The sequence below is a fragment of the Dermochelys coriacea genome, chromosome 13, assembly GCF_009764565.3.
Source record: "Dermochelys coriacea isolate rDerCor1 chromosome 13, rDerCor1.pri.v4, whole genome shotgun sequence".
NCBI lineage: Eukaryota > Metazoa > Chordata > Testudines > Dermochelyidae > Dermochelys > Dermochelys coriacea.
The window spans coordinates 24,795,071-24,814,704 of NC_050080.1; the positions used below are offsets into that span (position 1 = coordinate 24,795,071).

Here is a 19,634-nt window from a genome sequence, read left to right on the forward strand (position 1 = left end):
AGTGAATATCAGAGGCTGATGCCACGCTGTATAAGGAAATGTTCCTTTTTAAATTGTCCTAAAAGTACCTGCCACTAATACCATTAAGTGACCTCATGTTTCTTACATTATGGAATAGCAAAAAACCCACCAAAAAACAAAAAATGAATCAGTTTGCACTATACCCTTCAGAATCCAAAGTCCCACGATTAAGCCCTTTTAAACACTCCTGAAGCAAGGCAGAAGATACAGGTGAATAAATACAGAGCTACAAAGAGGCTTGTTATGAAGCAACGTGCAAACATTTCATCTATGAGATGTCAAGGCTTTCCTAAGCCTGAATGTGATATTTGCTCTACCGTATGTGGAACCCATTGTTTTAATCTTCCTCCATTTCCGGAGCTGGTTACTTCCCCCATAACCTGGCAATTCGGAATATCAGTTGCAGCCTTTTGAGTTTGATATGAATGATGCACAGTCAGAGTGATTCTTCCCTTCACTGGGTCTGCTGCAGTACTGCTGCTGTTTCTTGAACATCCCGTTGAATCAAAGGCCTGCTAGCACCTCTCTGGTGAGTTCAGCAGCACAATCAGGTGCCTTCTGTCAGACAGACCTGGAATTCTTGGCAGAAATCAGGATTTATAAAGTTCCTTTTTTAATTTTAAAATATTATTTAGGGATGCCAAAAGCACCCCCCCCATATTCAATTTATAATATATACTTCTTTATCTGCTCCTTATTTACACTGAGTTAAAGTTGGTTAAACATTTTCAAATTTATAAATATTGAAAAAACTTTGCAATAAGAAAAAATTGGAAAAACGTTTGGCAAAAATTGTCCACAAATTCCCCACCACCACCACCACCACTTGTTTTCCAACAACAGCGCTGGCTGACATTTTCAAAAATAGGTGCCTAAGTTGTGGCCACAAAATATTCCCTCACAAGCTCACACAAATAATTTATTTTGCAAACTAGGCAGTTGTCCAGTTTAAGCAGGTGCCTGCTTTTACAAATATATATCCACATTAATTTTTCACATGCCACAGCCTAGTTTGAATTTATAACTACCTATCTGAACATTCACATGTACACTTGCTTTGTATATAGATGCGTGTTTTTGGAAAGCTGGCTATGTCTCCTGGGTCCTGCTGCTGAAGTCATTAAAGCAGAGGGCTGGGAGACAAAAGGATTGGGGTTATAATCCTAATTCTCCCAAAATGTGAGTTTGAACATGCCTGAGTTGCCTATTTCCCCATCTGTAAAACGTGGATAATGATACTTACTCACCTTTGGAAAGCACTGGAGATACTCAGATGAAAGGTGCTAAAAACAGTGCAAATTACAATTGTTAATGTCACATGGAACATACCACAATGGGCACTCTAAACAGATTTATATCTTTTGCCTAAGCGGATGGACTAGAGGTGCTTAGATACAGAAGTGGTGGGTACTATAAGATTAGAACCTCCCAGGTCTCCTCCACCTCTAACTTCTAGAATTCTTCTATGATTCGGCTGAGAAAGGAAGATCACTCCAGGGAATGTCCAGGCCACAGTCCCTTCCCCCTTGCAATGCACACTTAGCCTATCAACAAAAACAAAATTTAACTACTGCCCACACTGCACAGCCAGCAAAGCTGCCAAAAAACGAGCTACATTCTATCATGCCTCATGCACCGTCAGCAAAATCACCAGCTGAATCCAGACTCCAGTCTTTACTGATAGTGACGATTCATGAAGCAGAAAGAAGAATAGAGTTTGGTTTTCACACATCGGGTTGAGCCTGCAGTCCTGGCACAGAGAGAGAGAGAAAGAGAGGATCTAGTTTTGATTTGTAAACTGAGCAAATTGATATGGAAGTCACAGATGGTGAATAAATATGGGGTAAGGAGATGTCATTTTGCAGTCATTTTACCTGACCAGTTTAAGAGGAATGTGTTGTATTTGAGTTTGGTTCAGTGAAAATGTAATCTGTGCAGCCGTTACTCATTTAAGAGGCCTTCATTGTTTCATGAAATATATTGGGGTTTGGTGCAAACACAATGAATTCAGCCTTCTAATATTGTGTCTTACTTTTCGGTGCTTATTCTTTTATGGCATTTATTCGTTCATCATTCTTCTCTCAGGGCTTTAGTTTAAAAAACATTGCACAGCAAAGGAAAAACATTTGAGCAATCTTAACTGGTGTAAAACTCTATCCTAGGACACTGCTCTGAGCTCTGCCTCCAAATCATCTGACAAAGGATATATTCTGTACTAAGTCATTTGTTACACAGGCCTTTTTATAGCACTGATCATGGTAGTATCTAAGCACTGCATTGTGTTTGATACATTACTATCTTGTTACATTTTTAGAACCTGATGTCTTCACAAATAAAAAGTAAAATAAACTAATGGGCTGGTGGAGCAGAAGTGTCTAGGGGGTACAGTAAGGGATGGGGAATCATGCCTGGCAAGAATCTTGGGTTCTAACACCAGCTCTGCCAGTTGAATAACTGTAAACTTGGGCAAATCACTTAAAGTCAGCAGTGCCTCAGTTTCCCCATTTATAAAGTACCACAGCACTTCACCCCCAGGGTGAGGAATCAAGGATGTGATGTAACATAATCCTACCCTAGCCACGATCATTGGCATAGCAAATACCGAATGACCCTTATGGGTACTTGGAAGAAAAGGATCTCCTTGGTCTTCTGACTGCCCTGCGTCAGATGAAAAAAAAAAAAGAATGGAAACCTGAATTCCATCAGCAGTGGAAAACAAAGGATGGGACTGATAGGCTGAAATATAATGTTTCTCTAAGCCAACGTTATGTCACAAGTCAAGAGAATTTACCTCTTGTCTCAGTCTCCACAGAACCTTGCCCAAAGGAGCTTTTCAGAGGGTAAACGGCTTCATCGATCCAGACTGCCTGTAGTCAACAGCAGTATTCAGCACCAAACACTGAAGACTGAACATCCTACTTTGCAGAAGAGATCTCTCGTATTTTGGAAAGTGTCTCAGGTTGCAAGGATATAACCGCTGTCCCCCTGCTGGCCAACAAACAACTCACCTTCGTTCTATGAATACGGCACATTTACACTACTGGAAGGACAAGGCACCTGACCCAAGATCTGTCAATCTGAGCCCTGCCCTTCCTGACTGGACAAAGGGAGTCATGAACAACTAGTGCCCAACTTGACCGTAATAATCTCTGTTTGCCAGAGGCTGGGAATGGTGGGCAGGGGATGGATCACTTGATTACTGGTTCTGTTAATTCTCTCTGGGGTACATGGCATTGGCCATTGTCAGAAGACAGGATACTGGGCTAGATGGAGCTTTGTTCTGATGCAGTATGGCCACTCTTACGTTCTTATTAACCAATGCCCTCTTCCTTCAAACATGCCGTATCCTGATCAACACTTAAGAAATCCAATTTTAATGCATTAGAGCTAATCAATTACCACCTAGTGTCAAATCTTCCATTCCTGAATAAGCTCAGAGTAGCTAGCTAGCTAGCTAGCAGTTAAATGAGACTGTCTCATTTAACTGAAACCAATATCTTAGACCCAGCACAATATGGATTTAAGCCAGGATGTGGGATAGAAACTGTATTTGTGGCTCTGCTGGATGATCTGCTGGTGTTGATAGATGGAGGGCAGATGTCCAGTCCCATTCTCCAGGCTCTCCCTGCAGCATTTGAGACAATAAATCATAAGATATTGCTGTTCTACCTAAATGACATTGCAGAGATCCAAAAGAACACACTGCAATGCTTTGAGTCCTTCCTGGAAGGATGCGACCAAAGAGTTATGATGGGAAACTGCACCTTCACCTCCAGACCCCTCACATGTGAAATCCTACATGGCTTATTTCTCTATCAAGTCCTATTCAGAATTTCCATGCAACCACAGGATGAACAGCTAAGACAGCAGACATTCAAGTGCTAACAATATGAAGCTGACACACAGCTCTCCTTATCCTTCACCACGTACAGCTGTCTCATTACCCCTAAAATGGTGGTTGGTGATTGGACGAGATTAGTTCATGGATTAGGAACTGAAGCCAAAAGCGAGCAAGACAGCAGTGAGGCTTGTTGGCACAGGACAGCACTTTGAGGACTTTGCAGCCATGGTACAGTCTCCTTTTGTTGCAGGCACACACCAGTAATTGCTCCATTTAGTCCAGAGTTTAGAAGTCCCAGATCCTTGCTGACACTCAGTATCCAGGAAAAATGCTTTCTGCTATCTCACTTGGTTAGGAGACTCTGTCCCAACCTGATGGATGATGGCCTGGACTTGTTTATACACACCATCATCTGCTGGCTGGACCACAGTAATGCAGTATACTTGGGCATGAAGTCACTGGCCCTTAGGAAATTCCAATAGTACATACACTACAGGGGCATCTCCTTGGCAACATGGGCTCCTGCAAGCCCATCAGAGCTTGGACCACTCCACTCCTCAGGATGATGGAGCTCTCAAGTGCCAGAAGAATGCTCATTTGTGAGGGAGGCATATCATTCTCAGGGGCCTGTCCAAGGCTGTACAAACAACTCCCAGAGGCACAGAGGACCCTCAGAAACCTCATTACCTTCTACTCCAAGTGTAAAGTGCACTTCTTCACCCTGCCTTCCCCAGTATAAATACAAAGTACAGCAGACATCCAGTTAAAATGATTTAAAAATCCATATAATTTCCTCTTTGTGAGAAAAAAGATGAAAAGGAGAAAGACAACCATATGTGATAAAATGCACTACTAAAAGGTGCTCAGATGCGATGATGATGATGAGAGTCGTAGAAGAACCCGTATAACATAGAACAAGTGTAGTAGTGAGCTGCTGAAAGGTCTCACTGGGCTGTGGAAAGACTTTATTATAGGTTAACTTCACTGATCCTCAACTCACTGATTCCCTAAATTCCAATAACTGAAAGCTGTAGCTAAAAAATTCAGAGTAGAAATAAGAGACAAATTTTAATGGTGAAGGTAATGAACCGTTGGAACAACTTACATACAGATATGTTGGATTCTCCATCATTTCAAGGCTTTAAATCAAGACTGGATATCTTTCTAACAATTATTCTGTAGTTCAGAACAGAAGTTACAGGACTGATGCAGAAATCACTGGGTGATTTTGGCCTGTGTTACTCAAAGGTTAGCCTAAGTTAATTGTATCCATGATTGGTGGATGCATTGGAGAGGTTTTAGTTGGGGGCTGAAGGTGATGGCTAGTGGCGTTCTGTTATTTTCTTTGTTGGGTCTGTCCTGTAGTAGGTGACTTCTGGATACTCTTCTGGCTCAGTCAGTCTGTTTCTTCACTTCAGCAGGTGGGTATTGTAGTTGTAAGAATGCTTGATAGAGATCTTGCCACTAGCCATCACCTTCAGCCCCCAACTAAAACCTCTCCAACACATCATCAAGGATCTACAACCTATCCTGAAGGACGACCCATCACTCTCACAGATCTTGGGAGACAGACCAGTCCTTGCTTACAGACAGCCCCCCAATCTGAAGCAAATACTCACCAGCAACCACACACCACACAACAGAACCACTAACCCAGGAACCTATCCTTGCAACAAAGCCCGTTGCCAACTCTGTCCACATATCTATTCAGGGGATACCATCAGAGGGCCTAATCACATCAGCCACACTATCAGAGGCTCGTTCACCTGCACATCTACCAATGTAATATATGACATCGTGTGCCAGCAATGCCCCTCTGCCATGTACATTGGCCAAACTGGACAGTCTCTATGTAAAAGAATAAATGACACAAATCAGATGTCAAGAATTATAACATTCAAAAACCAGTCGGAGAACACTTCAATCTCTCTGATCACTCGATTACAGATCTGAGAGTGGCTATTCTTCAACAAAAAAACTTCAAGAACAGACTCCAACGAGAGACTGCTGAATTGGAATTAATTTGCAAACTGGATACAATTAACTTAGGCTTGAATAGAGACTGGGAGTTGATGGGTCATTACACAAAGTAACACTATTTCCCCATGTTATGTTTGCAATACAGTTTGCAATACAGTATCCTTGATTTATTTCCAAATCATGACTGTTCACTTAGTGCTAATTAGCAAGGTTCTCCTTGTAATTAATGGTCACACAGCTTTTTGAGATTCTCAGATAAAAAGAGCTATATGAGGTCAGTGCATCATTATTGTATGCTTTGATTACAGAGTATGAAGAGAATATTCTTTTAACAGCTCTGTTTTCGCTTAACATGTAGTTCAGCAAATGAACTCCACTGCATTTCCGCTCCTACAAACAAGAATGCAGCAGAGGAGCTTGTTTGAAGTTTCTCTATGGTTATTTCCCTGTTATGAGTAATCCTGGGGAGGGGGAAATCTATTGTTAACAAGTTTCAAAATATAAATATGAACTGGAGTGATTAGAGCTTTCAGAGAAGTCATCCAGAGATACATATCTATACAGAGGGATTATTAAATAGCTCCTAAAGATTAAAGCAACATGTGATGGTATCTTCTTTAGTCATCGCATTAATCATATCACTGATTAAAAAATGACAGCCAAATTTTGTGTCTTAGAAACTGATAATACAATAATTAGCATTTGTCCTTTTCTTTTGCTGGTATCTGTATGAAGGAAGGGGAGAGAAGGCAGCTGGAAGGGGGCAGGATTTGGTGTTCTGTTATTGTTTAACAGTGATTAAAATTGCGATTAATTGTGACTATTTTTTTAATCAAGTTAATTTGTTTTGAGTTAATTGCTTGAGTTAACTGTGATTAATTGACAGCCCTAGTTTTATACATCATTGAATTCCAATTTCCATCCAAATGCAGTGTGACACAAATCACAAGTAAAAAAATTAATCTAGTAAATAACAAATGAGGCATTCACCATCTTTTGAACATAATAAATATAAAAGTTAAGAGTTTGAATAAATGTACGTAAGATGTGTAACTGCTTAAATAGATATGTATAGCTATAGTGTATCCTCCTGGTTAGCAACAAATGTACCAAATTGAATGGAACGGCTATATTTAGTAGTTGAAAAATCAGCATGTTTAATGGTTATACCAACCAATGAGAATATACCTTTCTTTAGGAAAATAATAAAGGTCCACATGCAAAAAAAAAATCAACAATTTAAATCAAGGCTTCCTGCTTGCTGATTTAAATCTTGATTAAAATTGGTGATTTAAATCACTTCAAATCACCCCACCACACACTGAGTCCATGGAAGAGATAAGATTAGAGCCAAGCCTACTGATTTCCACTCCAACTTCTGATCACACGTGAGTCAGATGACAGTGCGTCCCATGACATAACACCCCATAGCCAGATCATGTTTGAACATGCCATAACATGATCCCTCGCATGTGACTGGCATATTAGGCTGATGAGAAATCTGGAATGGAGTTAGAAGTAGTTTTGATAAAACTGGGGAATACATGAGAGCCGAAAAAAGGGCTAAACTGGCTGACTTTTAATGGCCACATGGCACCAGATTTAGGAGAGCACTGGAGTGTAAAGGCTCCCTTGAGATTCAAATATTCTAAATCAACAATGCTATTATTTGTGTAACAGTAGCAGCCCCTAAGTAAGATCAGGGTCCCACTCTGCTGGACACTGTACAAACACATAATGGGAAACAGACCCAGCCCCTAGGATCTTACAATCTAACTAGACATGGCAGACAAAGGATGAAAGAGGGGAAGAATTATTATTCTCATTTTACAGATGGGGAAACGGAGGCACACAGCAGGGAACTGACTTTGCCCAAAATTGGAATTAAACCAGATCTCCTTGAAATCACGAGAAGAATTCTATTTACTGGTCCACAGTTTTTAACTGAGAGCTGCAGTAAATTCAGCCTAAGGTAACCAGAAGGCTACAGAAAAGGCATTGATTCCAGGTTCTACTGTTTTTTTTTCAAAAGGGCCAGATGCCAGTATATTTACTCAAGTTGGGTAGTCCCTGTAAAAATGACACACACACCTTACTCCACAAGCAGTCCCAATACTTCGCTGGGACTATTTATGGAGTTAGGTAGTAGTTAGCATGAAGGGCATAAGAAGCTGGCCCAAAATGGAGGTTACATAACCATAATCTTCCCAGTTTTTAGCAAACTTGCCTAGGAGATCAGCAACAAGGAAGCAGAGGACACAGATGACAGCTGAGCTAGCCCTCTGTAGCGCTGCATTTTGATTGGTACTGCAGAGGAATACTTATCAGTTTATAATGAAACAAAGGATGCCACATCACTGTTTGTGCACGATTCTGGCAATGAAAAATAAAATGCTGAGGTCATCAACATTGAGTAAGTGTTAGAAAGGTCCTGATGCAAACATAAGCATCCTCTCTCATTGAAAAATGTTGTGTCAGCTGCTACCCCTAGAGAAAACCTGACAAATTTCAGGTGCAATACAGTCCGTACAGGCTACTCAATAAGGATATGCTTAGTCTGCAAAGAGGCTTAAGCGGCACGCCTCACAGGGAACAGATTTGAAACTCTGATTCTCCATAGAAATAACTACTTCTTAACAAGGATTCTAATTCCACTTAGGGGATACTACTGCTTAGGTCTTTTGTGTATCTCCCTCCCTCACTGGTTCTGTTTGTTCCTCTTATGCAGCTTCCTAGCTGTGATATGTAACAAAATTGTTGTTTTTATTATTACACATTTAAAGGCACCCATCATCGTGGCACCTGACTGCATTTCACATGACCTAACCAGAGAAGCAAGACCAGGCCAGTTGGCTGAGTTCCCAAGATTCCATAGCTCACAATGCGTAGATGGCTTGAGCACAGAGATGCATCTCGCAACTCTTTAAATGTGACCAGGCTTCTGCTTAAGTGTTTCCAGTGTGACTGAATGGCAGAAGAGTCAACCCACTAATAAGAGTGCCTTGCCTCAGCTCCTGTGAGATTCTCCCTTGGACAGCAAGTTCCAGCATTCCAGCTGAGAATAGACCATATGGTGAGCCAGAGATGGACAGGCAGATCCTTGATGTAAGCTGTCTTTCCATTGGCTTCAACAGTCTTTGAAGCAGACCCTAAATGATAAATTTCAATTGAAGTCAATGGGAAGCACTTATATCCTGATGTGTGGGGATGGGTGAACATAGACTTGGGACCCTAGGAGCAGTGATGGGTCTAGTGAGACCCAAAGACTATTGACTGTAGAACAGTTATAGATTTTGCAAATTCTTACAGTGCTTCCTCATGCTGATCAGCATCACCTGTCTTTTCTGGGGTAAGCTTCATCCAGCTGGCTGTCATTTAGGGCCCAATTTTGTGCCAGGCATTCCAAGAGTCCAGCAATACCTTTGGGTGGTCAAGGAAGAACAAAAGTAAAGTCTCCATGAGAGAGCACACAGTGTATATGTGTGCATCTCCTCTGACAGTCCATACTGGACTGGTAACAAAATGATTTTCAATCTCTGCGGATAGCAGAACAGAGATTTAAAGGAACAGAGTCAGTAAAGGGAGAAGATGACAAAGAGCATTTAGTAGAGGATGGAGGGCAGAGTGCGTGTCAGTGGAAACAAGACCTGAGCTACAGAGATAGGACCCTTAAAGGTGGAGACAAGGAGTTTGAAAGAGAGAAGCCAGTGGACAGATCTGAGGATAGTGATGATGTGTCTGGAGCTGTGGGATTCTTTAAATGTAATTTCTATATGGTATTACTTTCTATGTATACATTATTTTATATGTGCTCTAGAGCTTCCTGATTTAGTGTTATCAAAAAGGGCTCATATGCTGACTTTGTCAAAGAAATATTACAAATTAATCCAGATAAGTAATGGAACTAAAGACCTTTAAAACGAATTGGCCATTTCACAATCTCCTTAATGCCATTTCTTGTATAACAAAAAATGGAAAGGCAATTAAGGGCAAGTACCAGTAGTCCAGTCAAGGGTAAATGAAGTTCACTTCTCATTTGGGGAATATGGAGTTTGCCACTGCCCAGCCTGGAACACCAAAAAGATTAGTATACCCCTTCATTTTTTACCACTAGCAAGTACCCAAAAAGTCAGCAGCCAGCCTGTTGCATGAGTGTATGATTAATATGCCCTGGACCTTTCTTCTCAAAAGAGCAAAAAAGATCATCCATCAGTAGCCCATATGGTTAAGAAAAAACACACCCACTGAATTAGCCTCCAGCTTGTGAATGATAGAGAAGGAACATCTTTAAGAATAATTCTTTCAGAACCCTGTTAGGGAAATGAGGTGTTTTTATGGGTGTCTCCTTACTGACTGGAGAAAGCCTACATTTACTTAAGTTTTGATAAACCAGTACTGAGCTCCTGCTGGGGAATTTCATAGAATCATAGAAATATAAGACTGGAAGGGACCTTGATAGGTCATCTAGTCCAGTCCCTGCACTGAGGCAGGACCAAGTATTATCCAGACCAGTGGTTCTCGCCCTTTTTTAGACCAGGACCCAATTGTAAACATTGATAGCCAGTCCCAACCTAGTGAATAGCTTAAGTAGAAAACACACAAGTATTTTGGTCCCCAAATACTTATTACCCCTAAACAGCACCACTATCCCCTCCTGCCTCAGTCTTGCACACACAGGCTTAACCGTGTCACAGACCCTGCAATCACTGTAGCCTCCCTCACATTTACTTCCTCACCCATCACTTGGTGCTCCCTCAGCACTTTGTGGGCAGTGTGCCTGGCTGTCCCCAAGCTGCCCAACTCTGTCAACTTCTTGGGAAAGGCTGAACACAGTGTGCCCAGAGCCCAGACCCCACGCAAGCCCCGTGGTGCTACCAGTGGATCTGCGGTGTGCATGGCCAGCCCCAGCCCCAGCCCCACCATGAGTGCCCAGCACGCTGGATAAAGTTTGCATGGGCACATGCGAGGTGCCATGGGACCCTTTGCTTCTGCATCTCTGTCACATCAGTAATTCTGTACAGCTCGATTAGGTTTGCAGTCACAATAACTTTTAACCCCAGGTGTGCTGGCTGCAAAGGTGCCCCATGGGGACTCTCCCCTTCCCACATCTCCCTGGGACTCTGGTATCTGCCACTGCTTTGTGAGGCAAGAATAATCCCCCTTTCTACTCCCCCAGTGCTTACCAGCTCCCGGGTCAGAAAGGGGCTGCTTGGAGGCATCCTCCCTCTTGGGGCTGCTGCAGCCCAAGCCTGGGTGATGAACCCAAGGCACTGAAAGTCTCCAGAGGCACCCAGGGATGGTACTAGGGCTAGATGGCAGACCCAGACAGCTTCCTCCTGCTGGACTGCACTTGCTTTCCTAGCCTGCAGATCTCCATCTCCTGCCTCCCCCTCGATCAGTCACATGTCCTCCAAGTTGTGCAGCGGGCCACTTGCAAGGCAGCTGGGCACCATCAGAGGCCGCCATGCACATGGCAGAAATAGACAGGCGGGCCTATATTCCCTGCCATGTCCCTTCCTGAGGCAGTCAGCTGGCTGGGACATGAGACTCCTGCTCCCCAACACAGTGTTTCCCATAACTCTTCACATGTTGATAGGTCATCTAGTCCAGTCCCTGCACTGAGGCAGGACCAAGTATTATCCAGACCAGTGGTTCTCGCCCTTTTTTAGGCCAGGACCCAATTGTAAACATTGATAGCCAGTCCCAACCTAGTAAATAGCTTAAGTAGAAAACACACAAGTATTTTGGTCCCCAAATACTTATTACCCCTAAACAGCACCACTATCCCCTCCTGCCTCAATCTTGCACACACAGGCTTAACCGTGTCACAGACCCTGCAATCACTGTAGCCTCCCTCACATTTACTTCCTCACCCATCACTTGGTGCTCCCTCAGCACTTTGTGGGCAGTGTGCATGTTGCATTTGACTGGCTAATTGATAACACCTGCACATTCAAATAACTTTATTGATATGCACAGTGAAGCAAAGGCAGCATCTATTTTAAAAAAAATTGTATGAAAAATATAACCTATTTTTAAAGTTATGGGTTGAGAAATGCTGATCTAAACCATCCTTGACAGGTGTTTGTCTAACTTGTTCTTAAAAATCTCCAATGATGGGGATTCCACAAACTTCTGAGGTAACCTGTCCCAGTGTTTAACTATCCTAATAGTTGGAAAGGATTTCTAATAGCCAACCTAAATCTCCCTTGCTGCAAACTAAACTGATTATTTCTTGTCCTACCCTTGAGAGACATGGAGAGCAATTGACACTATCCTGTTTCACCTATTTGAAGACTTATGTCCCCCCACAGTCTTCTCCTCTCTAGACTGCACACCAAATTCTTTCAAGCTTTCCTCATAGGTCACACTTTCTATACCTATAATCATTTTTGTCTCTCTCTTCTGGACATTCTCCAATTTGACAATATCTTTCTTAAAGTGTGGTGCCCAGAACTGGACACGGTACTCCAGCTGAGGCCTTCCTAGTGATGAGGAGGGAGAAACATGGGCTAGGACCAGGGAGAAATCAGTTCCACAAGCCCTCTGTATTCAGACTACAATTGCTTAGAAAGAGCCAGAAGGGAGAAGTCAGAGGCAAGAGGATAAGAACTTGGAAAAGTTCTCTCAGACCTTTACCAATGCTCACTTGCCTCTACAGCAGTGGTGTTCTAGTTACAGCTCAATGATACGAATAAATAATATAATCAATATTTGTATAATATCACTACATACAACCTTTCACTAGCTCCAAATGCCCTTAACATTGATTTAAAAAAAACACAATCAATCAAACAAACAATCAAAATACAAACAACAGAGAATAGCCACCACACAGGAGAATCTTCAAGCAGTGCAGAGCTGCCATAGCAGCTGCTACTTGGTCAGAGGAAGGGCTGTGGAGGCTGTTCCTAATTGACTTGAGGTTAGACGTAAAAGGTGGAAAACACGGCTTAGACTCATAGGCTTTAAGGTCGGAAGGGACCATCACGATCACCTAGTCTGATCTCCTGTGCATCCCAGGCCACAGAACCTCACCCCCACTACCATAATAGCCTCCTAACCTCTGGCTGAGTTACTGAAGTCCTCAAATCATGGTTTAAAGACTTCAAGTTACAGAGAATCCACCATTTACACCTGCGAGTGACCCGTGTTCCATGTTGCAGGGGAAGATTTGAGACTATTCAGTAAAATCTTGGGACCAGATCCTCAACTTGTGCACACTTTGTAGCTGTATTGAAGTCAATGAGTTATTTTCACCAGCTGGGAATCTGGCCTCTAGTGCAAAATCCTGCAGTTTTCAGTTTTTACTCAATCATTTCTCAGGCAAAATTAACAATCGAGTCACCAGGAATCACTTATGTTTGGGTGGCAGGATAAGGCTTCATAAAGTCACCATAAAATGATAACGCTGGCTCTGGCTGTATGATAATACACATTCCTCCTTTTCTTCTGTATCTGTCTCATCAGTAATTTGGTGCAGCTCAATTAGGTATGCAGTCACAATAACTTTTATCATCATTATAAGGGCAAACAAACACGCCGCACATTATGAAACTCTTGCTGCTGTTCAGAAGCCCAGGTGGCCATTTACCGCTAAAGATGTACTTTTTCATTAATGAGTTATTGCTTTTTATCAGGCTGCACTTTCCATATGAGAAAGAATCTTCCACCCCAGGTAAAACGGATCTTGGGAAATCTCATTTAAATTTCAAGGACCTCTTAGGGATAGTCGCTAATGGTTATGCTAATTGGCAGAGGGTCTGAGTGACAGTTATGTCCGGGAATGATTTGCAAATCACATTTTCTTGGAGCTTATTAGCAGACTCATTAACTGTACAACAGTACATTACTTTCAGAAATTCAGATCTAAGCAGAAAATTAAAATTATTTGCTAAATGACTTAATAAAATTGAATAAAATGTGCTGAGAAAATGAAAACTAAAGTGAATCAAGGCTTCAGAATTTGGCCAGAAATGATTTCCATTTACAGTTGATGATCACCTCCATGTGAGAGAACTTGCACAGTATATATAGTACATTAAAGGTCCATTTGGAGATCACATCAACAGTGACAACAACAAAAGCAGCACATCACACCCACAGTCACTGTTAAGATTTTGTGTGTGTGTGAGGACAGTGGGGGACACGATGTTATTCTTGCAAGGCATCTCTCATCCCCCTCAATCTGCCCCTGCAATTCCTCTACATTCCTCACCCCTCCCAGCCTCCAAGTCAGCTAATGCAGTCAAAGAATAAGCAATCCCTGTGTCCCTGTTCTTGAGGGGAATCCACCTGTGGATTCTGTGCAGGTGAAGGGTCCAAGTGGGCATATCTTTTTGCAGGTCAGGGCCTTACATTTTGTACTTCTCAAAATATTCACTCCCCTCCTCACTCAGCCATGGATTTTGAGGGTCTTACAAGCCTGTTCTGGTCGCACTCTATTAGCAGATCTCCTTGGAGGGGATAGAATGTGCTTTGGAGTCTCCCGCAGATACATCAAATAACTTGGTTTCCAAACAGCACTGCAGTAAATTTATTTGCAATCCAGTTTATTTGCCCATATGTTAAAAATGTTACAAAACTGATAGGATGCTATTCAAAACACATGCTGCGACTCAATGTATGTTCCCCATATCTTTAGAATACACTGCATTATACCAAACTACTTGGTGCCAAGTGTTAAAAGGGGGAATCTAAGGGGTGAACCATAAAAACAACGTATGCAAGCATGATTCGTTCAAAGAACATGCTAACAAACATTTCCTAACACTTGCCCGGTAATTGCACACCTACTGTAGACTAACAGAAGCTCATACAGATATTTCTGTCCAGAAAGTGCCAATTCTGTTTGGATTTCAGGTTCAAAGTCTCCAACTAAGGGCTAGTTTACATAGCCACATAGTTCAGATTATGGGGGTGTGAATTGTTGCATGCACTGGTGTGCTGTGCTGTAACTCCTGCAGGGGGATGCTGGAGGTGTGAACTAAATAGTACCTAGTTCCTGTCAACTTAGTCTTGTTTAGAGAGGACTATGCTAATACAAACTAGGATCTTTTCGTTCATACCTACAGCATCCACATGGGGAGTTACAGCATAGCACTTTAGGGTGCACTGCTATTCACACCTCCATAATCCGAACTGCAGGGCAATGTAGACAAAGCCAAAATTCAGTTGCATTCACCTGATTGTGTCCTAGACCAGTGTGCAACAATGCATTTCACATGATTTGAATGCAAAACCATACAGTGAGCCAAGATCACTCATCCCCCAGGTCCATTTAACACCGAAGGACTTCATTGGGAGTTAGGTCCCTCAATACCTTTAAGTAGCTGGGACATTGTGCCTTGCTTTGAAGATCTGGCTCTAAATGATATTAAAGTGTTCCAGTTTTAACGTGTTCTGTGCTCCAAGTTTCCTAGCATGTTAAGTATACTGTTAATCTATTTGGCACACCTGCAACCTGTTTTATGAAACATAAGAAATACACTGCAGTGATTATTTCCCAGTATGCGCAAACAGCCATGTTGAACATTTTTAAGGGGGAGAGAGGGAAACCACCTGAGATATTTTGCCTTGAAGAAAAAAGAATCCCTTGAGAAATGTTCAGTTTTCCAAACAGTAGCTCTCTGTGCTATTCTACAATTTGCAAGTGTGTTACTTAAATACTCTGATTTCCAGTTCTATTCTGTTCCTGGCTCTGCCTGCTGAATCTTTAATATCACCCAAAAATACTTCCGGGGGACTGAGGAAATACAATGGTGCTCCCAGTGCAGTAGCTGTCAAAAGTTCAAAGCGTCTTGCACTGACATGGCAAGAAAGCAGCCAGTGTTCCAAGCTGCCGAGCGCTCTCTATGGAATCAATGTGTCACCAGATGAATCTGCAAGTCATGCTGTTGGGCATGCCTCGCTTTTAAAACAGTCTATATTAATATATATGAATTTAGTGCTAGTGAATGGTGCTGGATTGGCAGCTCTAGAGAACATGATCCTCCCTTTAACTGGAGAATAACAATGAACAAGTGGCAATGCAACCTTCGTCACACCGCCCCCACCAACATGCCTCAGTCCAGACCCGGAATCACCACCCAGAGCGTAAGAGGGTAACTCACTCAGTCCTTGGCTCCTCTCTCAGGGCAGGGTGATAATTTTATGCTATGGTTTTCTGTCACCTAGGAACTGGGAAGATGCCATCAAGTCTGTTCACAGAGGACACTGTGCCGGCACCAGATGGGAATAGCTTTTGGCCACGGCTAACCTGATCCAAACTCAAAATGCAGGCCTGCAGGTGATAGGAAACCGAATGACACCCTGGATTGGTGTAGAGCTATCTTATCCTCACCACAGGTTTGGAGGTTTGACCTTCACTGCTGTCAGAAATCGGACCTCTGCATTGTGAGTTCAGTTCCGCCAGCCTATACATGCAGAAGATTCAGTTTCCCTGGGAGTTACGCAAACAAGGCGCCACTGAAGTGATTGAACGGGATGTGAGTCTTTTCCTTCTTCAAACATCTTGTGCTGTTTACGGTGCTGCCCTTTTCCACCAACCCAGTTCCCAGAATGTTTGATTCAGTGTGAGGGAAGGTAAACCAGACCCTGTAGGAAGCTCAGGGCAGGGATGGGCATATCTTCTGACACATGGGCTGCAGGCTACAACAAAAGTACTAGAGTAGTTCTGGTTGGCTGCTGAGCATTTAAAGAGGTAGCTTCAACCACCATGAGCCACACAGCTCAGTTGAACCCACTCCTCATTCTAAATTGCCAACTTGTACCTTAAAAATACTCACTGTCTCACTCTTTCAGCAACTGAAATAGCTCATGTCACTGACTGGACAAGGCAAAAAGGAGGACTATCAGGGCAAATGTGTCCCACTCCTATGGAAAGGATTTATTTTCCCAACATGGGACAGTGCTTAACAGGCACAATTGAGCTCCCTCTATGGAAAAAGGGATAGATTTGTTATTTTCATCTCAGTAGTTTTGCTGGAAGCTTTCGCCCTCTGAGTATAATGATGTTATTGTAATGTATACATTGCTTTTCACTTTAATATCATCCAAATTTATGCTGCTCATAAGCTGGTAAACAACTCCCCAAGTGAGAGTAAAAGAGACCAGTTTCTTCAACAGCACTGGTGGCAAGGAGAAGAAAAATCTGTTTCAAGGGAGTTTTACTAGCTAAAAAAAGGTGCAGCATGTTCCATAATCTAAGTTTCTCATCCGTCCCTAGTAGTAAAATGTAGAAGGAAGGCATCTGTAGTGCAGACCCTGGGGAGATTGCGGTCATTGCAACATAACATACGGTGCTGCAGCAAATCAATAGAATTTGCATCACAATATGTAGTTTCCTAGCCGTATACTGAAAAACATTGCACTGTTATTAATAATTATTTGATTACAGTAACACCTAAAGTTTTCACCCAAGAGTGGGAGCTCACTGAGTTCTGCAGAAAGTGTTTACAGACTCAGAAGAAAAAACCTCAGGAAACAGGAAGTATTATTCCCATTTTACAGACAGGGAACTGGTGAACAAAAATATTAAATTATTTCATTTAGAGTTTCAGGGTATTTGGCCTATCCAAAATGAAGCCATTTATGAGCCTAAATATGAATTTTGGAGACTAATTTCAGCCTCCATTTTTTGAAAATCTTGGCGCAGAGTTCTAATCTTGGTTCTGACATGGACTTAATTATGCCCTTGGGCAACTCACTAACCTTTCCATAAAATAGGGAGATTGATACCTATTTTATAGGGATTTTTGGGAAGCCTAATTACATAAGGAGTGTACAGTGGTAGGTAAGTGCAAAGTATTAAGGCCAGTGAGTGGAAAGAATGGAACTCAGCAGTTGCCAGCACCCAGCCATGTGCCTGTTACTTAAAATCATGCAGCCATGGGACCACGTATTCATCTGTTTAAGGAACAATTGCTTTGCTTTCGCAGAAGTTTTGTGAACTTGAAAAGATGCACATTTTGACTGAAGCCCCGTAGCTAACTCCCCTCCCTATAAACTAGATCCCTACAGCAAGTTGGAGCTTTTCCAGCACTTTAAGATAGCTTGTCTGCTTTCTAAAGTTGGTTGTTTTGAAATTCTTGGGCAGATTCTTAGCTGATGTAAATCAATGTCACTCCCAACCAATGGAACTGATTCAATTTACACCAGCTGAGGATCTGATACCTTTTACTGATCTATCTGTAGTAGGGTTTGGTACTGGCACCTGTCACTCCAGTATCAGAGCACTTCCCAGATTAACGCTATTGGCATAGTGAAATCAGTGCTATCATCATGAATCCATTTCTCTTCTCTTTTTTGGGAGAAACAATGCTTGGGGTTAAGTATCAGAGGGGTAGCCATGTTAGTCTGGATCTGTAAAAGTGGCAAAGAGTCCTGTGGCACCTTATAGACTAACAGACATATTGGAGCATAAACTTTCGTGGTGAATACCCACTTCGTCGGATGCATGTAGTGGAAATTTCCAGAGGCAGGTATAAATATGCAAGCAAGAATCAGGATAGGGATAACGAAGTTAGTTCAATCAGGGAGGAGGAGGCCCTCTTCTAGCAGTTGAGGTGTGAACACCAAGGGAGGAGACACTGCTTTTGTAGTTGGCGAGCCATTCACAGTCTTTGTTTAATCCTGAGTTGATGGTGTCAAATTTGCAAATGAACTGAAGCTCAGCAGTTTCTCTTTGAAATCTGGTCCTGAAGTTTTTTTGCTGCAGGATGACTACCTTTAAATCTGCTATTGTGTGTCCAGGGAGGTTGAAGTGTTCGCCTACAGGTTTCTGTATATTGCCACTCCTAATATCTGAATTGTGTCCATTAATCCTTTCACATAGGGAATGCATCCGATGAAGTGAGCTGTAGCTCACGAAAGCTTATGCTCAAATAAATTTGTTAGTCTCTAAGGTGCCACAAGTATTCCTTTTCTTTTTACGTAGGGACTGTCCAATTTGGCCGATGTACATAGCAGACGGGCATTGCTGGCATATGATGGCATTTATTACATTGGTGGATGTGCAGGTGAATGAACCGGTGATGGTGTGGCTGATCTGGTTAGGTCCTGTGATGGTGTAGCTGGTGTAGATATGTAGGCAGAGTTGGCATCAAGGTTTGTTGCATGGATTGGTTCCTGAGTTAGAGTTACTATGGTGCAGTGTGTAGTTGCTGATGAGAATATGCTTCAGGTTGGCGGGTTGTCTGTGGGCTAGGACTGGCCTGCCTCCCAAGGACTGTGAAAGTGAGGGTGAAAGTGCTAAGACACTGTCCAGGATGGGTTGTAGGTCGCTGATAATGTGTTGGAGAGGTTTTAGCTCTCAGTCTTCAGCTTGGGGTTAGAATTGTAAATGTTATGGTGGAAAGGTCTGTAAGTGAGAGGGGTCTTGAAGTTCTATATTAAACAAATTCGTATCCTCAATGAGGAAGAATAGTGTACAAGAGAACACCCCTTCCCTCCTCTTTTAGGGTGCCCCCCCACTTTAATTGTTTCTTCTCCCAAAGTGGGTGTGAGAAAGTTTAGGGACATTTGGAACCTCTAAAGTGCTATAAATGGTAAGGATTTCCCAGGACCATGAACTGAAGACTTAAAAATTCACCATGTTTTAGAAAAGGCACTCAGAGCATCATAATCATGGAATCAGACAAGAGAAGGGAAAGCAAAGGACTGAGCATTTTCAGTAACACATAATTGCTTATAAAATCCAGCAGGTACTTGTCTTTTACATTTCTTTACAACTTCTTGATTTTCAGAAGTGAAAAACCGGTGACATTTGGATAGCACTCCATATGGTGGATGC

At 42.3% G+C, this 19,634-nt stretch overlaps 1 long non-coding RNA gene across 1 annotated transcript in view; it reads right to left on the bottom strand.

Annotated features, from left to right (window-relative positions):
• Nucleotides 1–239: 239 nt before the first annotated feature.
• LOC119841579 overlaps nt 240–19,634 on the bottom strand; it is a 39,531-nt gene continuing 20,136 nt past the window's right edge. Inside the window, exons 3-4 of the long non-coding RNA XR_005288595.2 lie at nt 1,269–1,304; nt 240–600 (exon numbers count right to left, since the gene is read on the bottom strand). This is a non-coding gene — a long non-coding RNA (uncharacterized LOC119841579). The remainder of the gene's footprint in view (nt 601–1,268; nt 1,305–19,634) is intronic.